The 12,797-nt window shown below is 36.3% G+C and overlaps 1 pseudogene; it reads left to right on the forward strand.

The window, feature by feature from the left end:
- Nucleotides 2,056-7,706, forward strand: LOC109129121 (annotated as a pseudogene).

A 12,797-nucleotide genomic window follows, 5' to 3' on the forward strand; every position in this document is an offset into this window, starting at 1 on the left:
CCACGAATCAGGACTGTGTCTAGTCGTGGTAGAGAAGGTGCATCTACTGGTTGTAGGCATAGTGTCATTTATGCTAATGCTGTTCACGTTCCTCCTACACCCAACCAACAACAGGCAAAGTACACATTCACGGATGCAGATCGCAATGGCGTGAGTGGTCTTAACTATACTTAGTGACGCATGTTGGTGAATCTTTTGAATGGAGGAGCAAGCACGAGCAATGAAAAACGCTCGGGTAAGTCCTCTGTTTCTTCTTGGATTTTGGTTATAGGTGAGTCTCATCACTTAACATGCAACTTTGAGCTCCTGACTAGTGTAAGAGATATGCATCATTTACTTGTTATCTGTATATTTTGTTGAAGGGCTAACTACTGATCTGATTGAAGTAGGACAGCTAATGGATGAGAATTGCTGTGTGGTTCTACTTGCTGATCACATTCTTGTTATCCAGAACCGCGTTTCGAGGATGGTGCTTGGTGCGGGTAATAGAGATTTTGGAACCTTCTACTTTTACAGGACAGAGTTCGTTGTGGTGGTCCAAACTCGTGAGGATAAATCATATGAGTTGTGGCATCATTACATGGGACATCCGCCTGCTAAAGTTGTTGGTTCTCTTAAAGCTATTTCTGTTTTTGGTCCTTCCGATATTTTGAATAAGGTGTGCAATGTTTGTCTCCGCCCTAAGTAAACACGAGCTCCATTTCCATCTCGTATCAATAAAACTAAAGAGTTTTTGAGTTAATTTACTCCAAACTATGGGGTCCTTATCGTTCTCCTTTGCATTGTGGTGCACGTTATTTTTAACAATCTTGATGAGTACTCATTCAGCGTATGGATTCATCTTTCAACTGACAAAGCAGAAGCACCAATATGTTTAAAAATTTTCTATGTCATGGTAAAAACTGAGTTTCACACCATAGTTCAAAGCTTACGCAGTAATAACGGTACCAAATTTATGACTTTGGCAAATTAATATAATCAAGAAGGCCTTCATGCGACCTCATGTGTGGGTACACCACAACAAAATGGTAGAGCTGAACGGAAGCATCGACATATACTTAATGTCGCTAGAGATTTGCGCTTTCAAGGCAACTTAGCAATCAAGTTTTGGGGTGAGTGTATCATTACATCACGTTATTTGATTAACCACATTCCTTCTTTCGGTTCTAAACGGTTTAACACCATATGAGAAGCTTATGACAAAGCTCCTGATTATGAGCATCTACTAGTGTTTGGTAGCTTTTGCTATGCTCATAATCAATTGTATCGAGGTGACAAGTTTGAATCAAGAAGTCGGAAGTGTGCTTTCATTGGCTCTCCATACGGTAAGAAGGGTTGGCTCTTATTTTATTTGGAGAATGAAAATTTTTTTATCTCCTCATGATGTCGTTTTCTATGAAGATCAGTTTCCTTTTGCAGAATTATCATTCACATTTTTCTCTAACAATTACTCAAGAAGAAGATGAAGTTTTTTAGGCTTCATTTGGTTTGAGTTCAATAACATATATTGAAGACAGGCCCACTAACGACATTATTCCATCTCCATGCCCACTGGATCCGTCACCTCCATTAAGACCACTACTTGACCACGAGCCTTTATCGTCTTCACAGACAACCGATTCTAACTTGTTTCCGTCAACACCCACTGTGCCCTCCCTTTCACCGGCTATCTCATCTGAATCTCACTATTCCATCTGTCCTCGTCATCCCCTACATTTTCATCTCCGATTTTGTCTCCATCTGTGTCGCCTCAGTCTTTACTGTTTGCTGTTCCACCATCAGCAGAGGAGCTTGGTCGAGGACAGAGAGCGAAGCAACCTTCTATTAAGCTTAAAGATTACGATCTAAACACGGAAAAAAGCAAGTTGTTAACGAAGTCTTGTACACCACTCAAACCAATCTCAAACTATGTCTCTTGTACTCGCTTTTCAGAGACACATCGAGCGTTTCTTGCAGCACTCGCTACCAATTTCGAACCGATGTCTTTTAAATCAGCGTTTGCAAATAAATGTTAGAGACTGCAATGGGTTATGAAGTTAGTGCTCTTGAAAAAAAATGCCACTTGGATGCTCGAGGATTTACGACTGGGAAAACGGACTATTGGTAGCAAGTGGATCTACAAAATCCATTACAATTTCTGATGGCACAATTGAACGTTACAAAGCCAGGTTGGTGGCTCATGGCAATAAGCAGATTGAAGGTGAATACTATGGGTTATACTTTCGCTTTGATTGCAAAAATGGGCATATTGTACGCCTATTTCTTAAAGTTGCTGCTGGCAATGCTTGGTCTATTTACCAAATTGATGTACATAACACTTTTCTTCACAATGTTCTCACTGAAGAGGTGTAAACCTCCTCCTGGTTTTTATCCAAAAGGTGAGAAGAAAGTATGTCGGTTAAGAAAGTCTTTCTATGGTTTAAAGCACACACTTAGGATCTGAAATGGTGACTGCGTATTTGGTTATGTGGGAAAAGCGGTTTTAGAGTGCGGTACGGATCAACTGCAAGACAAATATATTTGCGGGACAAATATATTTGCGGGACAAGTACGGTTCATACAAATAAGCGGTACATAATAATGGTTGATTGGTGAAAACTAATTTGCAGTACATTTTATTAAATATATATATATTGTATAATCAAACTTTTAATAATTTATTTTAATCTATCAAACAATTCACAATAAAATTATTTAACTGGTAAAAAAACAAAAACAGATGTAAATTAAGTATTATAGATAAATATGTTAAAACATATATTAATAGTTAGTGTAGTTGTAAAATTATTAATTTTTGGTTTGTGTTAATCAATAAAATTATATCTTATATGGATTTATATATTTTATCTTCTTTTTTTGACAGAAAAACTGATTTTTATATTTTAACTATTAGAATAATATTTTTATGAATAAATTAAAAAATATTTGTAGATGTTATTAAATTATACTTTTATTACAATACAATTAGTAAGAATTTTTTGAATTCAAAGAATAGTTGAATAAACTTTAAACTACATGACCNNNGGGAAAAGCGGTTTTAGAGTGCGGTACGGATCAACTGCAAGACAAATATATTTGCGGGACAAATATATTTGCGGGACAAGTACGGTTCATACAAATAAGCGGTACATAATAATGGTTGATTGGTGAAAACTAATTTGCAGTACATTTTATTAAAAATATATATATTGTATAATCAAACTTTTAATAATTTATTTTAATCTATCAAACAATTCACAATAAAATTATTTAACTGGTAAAAAAACAAAAACAGATGTAAATTAAGTATTATAGATAAATATGTTAAAACATATATTAATAGTTAGTGTAGTTGTAAAATTATTAATTTTTGGTTTGTGTTAATCAATAAAATTATATCTTATATGGATTTATATATTTTATCTTCTTTTTTTGACAGAAAAACTGATTTTTATATTTTAACTATTAGAATAATATTTTTATGAATAAATTAAAAATATTTTGTAGATGTTATTAAATTATAATTTTATTACAATACAATTAGTAAGAATTTTTTGAATTCAAAGAATAGTTGAATAAACTTTAAACTACATAACCACTTTGTATTATTAATAAACAATTCAAAATATAAAGAAACATATTTTAAAATTCTACAAAATTGTGATTATAACTTATTAGGTATACATAAATTAAATAATTAATCTATGCAAAAATAATTTAAAAATAATTTTATTTGCCTTTGTATATGTTTTTTTTTTGAAATATAGATTTAACCTATATATATCAAAAAAAAAAAAAAAAAAAAAAAAAAAAAAAAAAAAAAAAAAAAAAAAAAAAANAAAAAAAAAAAAAAAAAAAAAAAAAAAAAAAAAAAAAAAAAAAAAAAAAAAAAAAAAAAAAAAAAAGCTGTTGACCACTGTTTATCGCGGTTTTACTGAAAACCGCTGGATAATTCATTGTGCTCCATGGAATAGCGGTCCAAGTGTAAAACTCCATCTAGAAAACTGCAAAAAAAAAATTTCTTTTTTTTTCAGAAAACACAAATTGTTTTGTTTTTGTTGATTGGTGGACAAAAAGCGTTTTTGACTGTTTGCTTATCAATTCCGCTTTTTACAGGTCTCCAATCAAGGCATTAAGCTGCAAGGAATCAGAAGCAGTTACGTGGAGTTGGAAGCATTTAGAAGCGCAGAAGCGAGTTTTTCTTAAAAATTAGGAAGCGGGTATGTGAAGGAAACATATATTATATATATATATATTTGAACATTTTTTATATAATATATATAACATAAATTATCAAAAATAAAATTATATTTACATATCTGAAAAAGAAAATCATCTTAAATGAGGTCAAAAAAAAAATCATCTTAAAATAATGTGTTTTTTCTTTTTTCCCCAAAAAATAATGTTGTAAACAACAATTTCTCATATTAACTTACAAAGTGCATAAATTATCAAACATAAAATGTTTATGGTAGGTCACAAAGGACTCGAGTCGGTTAGTTTGACCACACAATAAATAATAAGCCCAAACTAAAATTGTAAGCATGACAATGGTTATTGACTTTTTCATCTTTTTGAACGGCATAACCATCATCGACGCTTCCAATCCAGCACCAACGCTTAGAAATCTGAGTCGTACGCTTCCACCATGCTTCTAAATGCTTCATTTTAGGAAGATTCCGAGCTATTACATGTGAATCCACTTCTGCTTCCATTTCTAGAAATGCATCTTCACTGACGATTTCGTGTAACGTAGGCAGGCACCAAGATGTTGGTTTTCGAAGCTCTCACTGGCTCTTCGTGACTATGGGTTTCAGAAAAATCATGGTGATTATTCCTTATTCACGTTTGATAGAAATGGAATTTAAATGAGACCGCTCATCTATTTTGATGATATGATTCATACTAGCAAAAACGACAGAGCCTTGGAGCTATTCAAGTCTTACCTATCTTAATGCTTCAAGATGAAAGATCTCGGCACATTGAAATATTTTCTTGGCATTGAAGTCTCTCTACCTCAGTCAACGCAAGTATACGCATGATATTCTCACGGAAACTGGGCTTTTGGCTGCAAAATTGCCACGTTTAGACCGGATTTGGCATTTTCTGTTCATACTTTGGCACAATTTATGAAAGCACCTCGTGAAGATCATTGGGAGGTCACTCTTCGTGTTGTCCGCTATCTCAAAGGCACTGGTGGTCATGGTATTCTTTTGAGTTATGTGAATGATTTTCATATCAATGGCTAGTGAGACTCAGACTAATCGTGATTTCTCATTACTCGACGGTCTGTCACCGGCTACTTTGTTCAGCTGGGGCAACTCCTATCTTGTGGAAGACAAAGAAATAGGACATCATTAGTAAATCTTCGGCAGAAGATGAATATCGAGCCATGTCTCATCTCCATGACATACTTCTTTGGATCAAGAATGTTTTGCAATCATTAGGTGTCTCTCATGATCAGCCAATGCGCATTCACTGTGACAGTAAAGCCGCAATATACATCAGTCAAATCCAGTCTTTCATGAACGTACAAAACAATGACTGTCATGCCATTCATGATGAGATACAAAAATGTACTATGTCTCCTCATCATGTCTCATCGTCTGAGCAAATCGTAGATATATTCACAAAACCGTTGGGTCGATATGCTTATAAGCAATTCCATAACAAACTTGGCATTCTTGACTTACATGCACCAGTTTGAAAGGGGATATATAATGGGATATTAATCTCATATCAGTCACCACAATGTAAATTAAATGTAATTGATTCTCTTTGTAATTCTTTTGGAAACTAGATATACATTTCTAGCTGCATATCCTTCTAATGGTTATTGTGAATAAACATCAGAAACTTTTTAATCTCTCTTGATTTGTTCACTTCTCCTCCAACCACATTTGTCGTGGATGCATAGTCGACACGATCACGACGGGTGAACACGAGAGGCAACAGTTATTCCCTAATATTTTCTTCAAACCAAAGGAAACTACAGCGAAACTCTCCTACCGACACATCAGAGCCGCATCCACATAGAAAGAGGAGAGAACCACACCTATGTCGACGATGAAGGGATCTAATTCTCCTTTGAATTCTCACAGAACCCCGAGGGAGTGAAGAGCAGAGACCACTGGAGCAGATCATGATCTAATCTTGAAACAATTAGGAGAGAGAAGAGATAAGTTTTCTTGAAATGATTGTCTCGTTTTTTGTTCTTCTGCTTTTAAAAAGCTAATATGTGAAATATTTTTATTATAAAGTAATAAAATTTATAAAAATGTTATGCTATTTAATAAATAATTAAAAACTGAACATAACTAGAAGACATTCATAAGGCAAGATAGTGATTAAAATAATTAACTATAAATAATTTAACAGAAGCATGCTGTAAATATTATAACTGTAAATTGAGAAAGAGAAGAAACATCTTTTATACTATTAAATTTAATTTATCATAAAATTTATGTTTTGTTATTTTTGACTTCATACGATGAGAAAAGCATAGTAATATATCTTAATAATAATGTTAGCTTGCTCTTAATGTAAGCATAGTAAAATATTTGTTTTCTTTAAAGAAACATCTATTGATTTTCAATATAATATCATTAAAAGTAACGAAATTGTACATCGGTAAAGCCTTAGCGGCAAGAAAGGAAGGTGAGTCTCAGATGATCGTGAAGATGGGTTATAGTCTTTACATAACGAGCATCGTCATCAATAGAGATCCATCTATACAGCATAAAGGAAAACTTACTTGCCTTAACGAACAAGTCAAGATATCTAAGCTCTTTTACTGCGAGGGTTTATTGATATGCATCTTGAAAGATGATTCTAAGTTTTTTTTTTTTTTTTTGAAAAGAAAGATGATTCTAAGTTTGTGGTTTGGAATCCTTATTTGGGGCAACCGAGGTGGATCGAATCTAGATTTTGTCATAGTCCACATGAAATTACATGTTCTTGTTATGCTCTTGGATACGAGGATAAGAAGAACAAATCTAATCGTAGCCATAAGTTCTTGAGGTTTGTAGTCTTGTAGACTGTTACTACGGTCGTGCACCAGATCATCAGTTTTTTAAATATGAAATTTTATGATTTTTACTTTGGTTCATGGACGACTCTTGATGTCACACCACATTGGCGTATAGACTTTAATAACAGTGGCATTTCTCTCAAGGGAAACACTTACTGGTGTGCTACAGAAAGGAACTTAGTTTTGGATGGAAACCATATAGTCAACGATTACATAATCTGTTTTGATTTTACAAGTGAGAGATTTGGCACGCTTCTGCCTCTGCCGTTTAGTGCTGGTTATGATGACTATCTGACTTTATCTTGTGTTAAAGAAGAGAAGCTTGCTGTTTTACTTCAGCACAACGAAACAACTCCATACGAGCTTGACTTATGGGTAACCACTAAGATTGAGACCGAAGAGGTATTGTGGAGCAAGTTCTTGAGATAGCAGACTGAATTTGACATTCCTGTTCCACATATAAATGGAAGCTTCTTCACTGACGAGGAGAAGAAAGCGTCCATTGGTTTTGAGGGTAGGTATCGCCATAGAGTTATCGTCTATGGTGAGGCCGGATAGTTTAGGAGATTGGATCTCGTTGGAGATTTTGGAGACAAGATGTTGGTCAGATTTGTCCTCTCTTGTTACAAGTTTAGTGCAAATTGAGTATCTTGAATGAGGAGAAGGTAAACAACAAAGTGATTTGGAAAAGTTTTGATATGATGAAACATGTCGAGACGACTTGTCTCACTTGAAGCGAATCAATAAGCAATATGCTCGAGGAAAGATGCAAAACGAGAAAATGAGATGGTGTATGTCTTGTTGTGAAACACTTAGTGGACTCCATAGACAGGCCCGTATATCGTCCATGGATACTCGGCCTCTCGGCCATACTCGGTCCGCACATCTTCGGCCCATTAGCCGAAGCCTTCTCGGCAACACCTTAGTACTATGTCGGTTTAACTTAGGCCTTTGTATTACTCTATATATATGTAACCTCGATCATTCATTAGACAAGAGATTTACTCCCTAAACTCTCTAATTCATAACACGTTATCAGCACGATAGCCTCTAACCCTAAAACCCTAAGGCAGCCGCCGATTCTCTTCTCTCTTCCAAAACCCTAAACCGCCTTTGTTCTTCCTCCTTCTTCGAGACTTATCTCCTTTGTCTCGAAGCTCTCTTACTGATTCACGAGCATCCTTAGCTCGTAATCAAGTTCTTCTCAAAACCCTATCGAGGTTCGTGGTTCGCGGTTTCGGGGGTGAGTTCGCGTGCAAGGAGCTGTTCGCGGGAAGCTGTTCGTGGTTCGTGGAAGCTGTTCGAGGTTCGAGGTTCGTGAGATATCTGAGGTCTTTAGCTCCCAGATCATATCCGGTCATACCCTATTGGTGTTAAGGTAATAAGACCTCAAACCTCCTTAAAACCATAAATCGAACTTGAACATTAAAACTACCGAATCCTAAAAACATCCAAGTACACAATCTAACAAAGTTTAAATTCCCTAAATCCTAAAACTTAAAATCGGTTGTTAGGTTGTTAGATTGTTTGCAAAATTGCACCATATTTCATCAAGCTTAAAATCCGATTTGGTTGATTAAATTGTCTATGCTTGCTTGATTGTTTTGTTGCATAAGAACCTAGAATTAAACTGTTAGATTCATAGGAGATACTAACTGTTCTAGGAGATTCAAAACTTGGATTGTTCATGCATCATATAGAAATCGAATTTTGCATAAGAATGTTTAATCGGCTGCATGAATTAGTCTTGTGTTCTAGGATTGAATCCGATTGAGATTAAAATTTTGTTAAAATTCTAGAAACATTAAAACATAAATTTCCGGATTAAAACATAGATTAGGATAAGTTCCTAATTGTTTATAGTAATTATCCATAACTCTTAAAACATTAAATCCTAGACTAAATAGGAAAACTTAAGAAAAAGAAAATCCTATCTAGAAATTAAGGAAATTGTTGCATGCATTATCTATTTGCTTTTGTTGTTTTGCATGCATGAATTTAAACTATAAAACCACAAGAGGCAAGGCATGTTTCGGTCTCAAATACCGCATGGCCTAAGGCATGGTTCGGTCTCAAATACCGCATGTCCTATTGATTGATTGCATGGTTCGATCTCAAATATCGCATGCTAATCTTGGTTGTATATTTCTGTTTTATGCAGATGGCAAGCCTTAAGAGCCTAGACTATCCTATCTTGAGTGCTTCTGGTGACAACTACTTGCTATGGGCAATGAACACCAAGATCAACCTGAAATCAAAAGACTTGTTCGAATGCATCGAAGAGGGTTCTACGTGCACGGACAAGCAAAAGAATAAGTGTATCCAGCATATACATCATCACATTGCTGAGAGTCTCAAGAACCAGTACCTATTTGTGGAAGATCCTCTCGCCCTTTGGACAGCGCTTAAACGCAGATACAAACACCAAAAGACGGTGCTCCTACCAAAGGCCGAGTACGATTGGAAACACCTAAGGATCCAGGATTTCAAATCCGTGGATGAGTATAACTCTGAGCTTTTTAGGATTGTCTCAGTCCTTAGGTTGTGTGGTACTGTGGTAACAGAGAAGGAGCTATTGGACAAGACATTGTCTACCTTTAGCCCTAACAAAATAGTTCTTCAGCAACAATACAGGCAAAAGAAATTTGCTGACTATGGGGAACTCAATGAGTGTCTACTGCTAGCTGAGAAGGAAAATGAGCTGTTGCTGATGATAGTGCTATGAGACCTCCTGGTACAGCCCCATTACCAGAAGCACACAAAGTCGATTTGGGAAAGAAAAGTGCTGCAGAGCCTAAAGAGTCTAAGGAGCCTAAAGAGACCAACTACGTCCACAGAGAAAGACACTACGGCCGTGGCCGTGGTGGCAGAGGACGTGGTGGTCGAGGAGGCCAAGCTGGCCGCGGACGTGGGGGTAAGGGCCGAGGGTCCTTTAATCCACAAGCCAAGGCAAAATCAGTGTGTCACCGATGTGGCATGTCTAACCACTGGGCAAAGAACTGCAGAACTCCCAAACATCTCATTGATGCATATCAAGAAATCTTGAAGAAAAATCCAGAAGCCAACCTTGTGCATCTCGATGATGAAGGAGACTTCCATCATGAGAATGATGACTCTCTTGCCTATGAAACTTCCGATTGCCTCAAGAGTGATGACTAAGATTTTTCGGTTTTTATTTTGGTTTAATTCTATGCTTTTATGATTTAACTTCCTTCTATGTATTGGATGATTACTTTGGTTTAAATTTAAAGATTTTATTTTTGCCTTATTAAATCAAAAACACAAAATGTTGTTTTATATAGAAATGGCTGAGGATATGAGTGAACTAGTGGTGGACAGTGGATCCAGCCACACTATTTTGAAAGATAAAAGATATTTTATAAACCTCACCATGAAAAATTTCAATGTTAGTACAATTGCGGGTATAGCAAACTTGATAGATGGCTACGGCCAGGCTCACATATTGTTGCCTAACGGCACACACATTGAATTGAGTGATGCCTTATACTCACCCAGCTCTAAGAGAAACTTATTGAGCTTTAAAGATATAAGACTAAATGGTTATCATGTTGAAACCAAGGGTGAAGGAACTAAAGAATTCCTATACATTACAGAAATTGTAAAAGGACAAAAGAAGGTCCTAGAGACTATACCTGCTCTAGCCACTGGTTTATACCATGCTAAGATTAACATGATAGAGGCTAACTTGGCAAAGCACAGAATGTTCAATGAACAGTTCACTCTATGGCATGACCGGCTAGGCCATCCGCGTTCGAACATGATGCGTAAACTGATTAAGAGTTCGAATGGGCACAACCTTAATGAAAGAAAAGTTATCCCTAAACATCTTACTTGTGTAGCATGTGCACAAGGGAAACTTATTATAAGGCCATCACCAGTAAAAGTCACAAGAAAGACTTTACACTTTCTGGAAATGATACAAGGTGATATATGTGGACCAAGACACCCATCTTGTGGGACATTTAGATATTTTATGGTGATGATAGATGCATTAACCAGATGGTCACATGTTTGCTTGTTATCCACAGGAAATCAAGCATTTGCTAAGATGTTGGCTCAAATTATAAGGCTAAGAGCACACTTTCCAGATTTTCCACTTAAGACTATATGTCTAGATAATGCTGGTGAATTCACATCTCAAGCGTTTAATGATTAATGTATGTCCATGGGGGTGATTGTGGAACATCATGTGGCACATGTCCATACACAAAACGGACTAGCTGAGTCCTTCATTAAACGAATACAATTGATAGCTCGACCATTGTTAATGCGATCGAAGCTTTCTGTGTCGGCTTGGGGACACGCAGTTTTACATGCATCAGAACTCATACGCATCAGGCCATCTAGTGAACTCAAATATTCACCATCCCAACTATTAACGGGTCAAGAGCCAGACATATCCCATCTCAAAACATTCGGTTGTGCCGTTTATGTACCTATTGCTCCACCACAGAGAACTAAGATGGGACCTCAAAGGAGGATGGGAATATATGTTGGATATGAGTCTCCCACCATTATAAAGTATCTTGAGCCACTAACAGGAGATTTATTTAAGGCCAGATACGCGGACTGTCAATTCATTGAGTCCGAATTCCCTGTGTAAGGTGGTGAGACTAGCAAGCTGGTCAAGGAATTAACATGGAATCAAACATCCTTAAATTGGCAAGATCCTCGAACTCTAGCATGTGATGCAGAGGTTCAAAATATTATTCATTTACAGCAGCTAGCTAATCAATTGCTAGATTCCTTTGCTGACCCAAAGAGAGTAACAAAATCGTACATACCAGCTTGCAATGCACCAGTACGTATTGATGTTCAGAAGGAACACAATAATCAAGTTGCTACAGAGTCTAAAACCCATTTGAAACGAGGTAGACCATTAGGTTCCAAAGATAAGAACCCTTAGAAGTCTAAAGGTGCAAAACAGACCGAGGTTCAGGGAATTACAGAAAGTACAGAAATGGCCGCAGCAAATTCTAAAGAGCCGAATGGGGTTCAGGATGCTGAACCTCAAGGTCCTGAAGATATTGATAATAATGAGATTTCAATAAACTATATCATGTCTGGAATCCAATGGAACCGAAAAGATGTCGACATTGATGATATATTTGCATACAAGGTAGCACTTGAGATAAATGAGGATCATGAACCCACATCTATATTAGAGTGCACTCAAAGCAAAGATTGGCTTAAGTGGAAAGAAGCTATTGATGTGGAGTTAAACTCTTTGAAGAAGAGAAGTGTGTTTGGTCCGATCTTGAGGACAACACCTGAAATGAAACAAGTTGGACATAAGTGGGTCTTTGTAAGGAAGAGAAATGAGAACAATGAAATTGTGAGATATAAAGCACGGCTTGTAGCACAAGGATTCTCTCAAAGACCAGGAATAGACTATGAGGAGACATACTCCCCTGTGATGGATGCAACAACTTTTAGAAAAACTGGATTTGCGGTTAATGGATGTTGTAACTGCATACCTATATGGTCCACTGGATAATGAAATTTATATAAGATTACCAGAGGGTATAGAACTCGAAGATAAGAGTGGTTCTCGAGAACAGTACTGCATAAGGCTAGACAAATTGCTTTATGGACTGAAACAGAGTGGTCGAATGTGGTATAACCGTTTAAGTGACTATTTAGCTAGAGAAGGCTATAAGAATGACCCAATCAGTCCATGTATATTCATAAAGAACTTTGCAAACAAAGGATTTGTGATAATAGCAGTCTATGTGGATGATTTAAACATCCTTGGAACCTCTGGGGA

This window comes from Camelina sativa, chromosome 15, assembly GCF_000633955.1.
Source record: "Camelina sativa cultivar DH55 chromosome 15, Cs, whole genome shotgun sequence".
Lineage (NCBI taxonomy): Eukaryota > Viridiplantae > Streptophyta > Magnoliopsida > Brassicales > Brassicaceae > Camelina > Camelina sativa.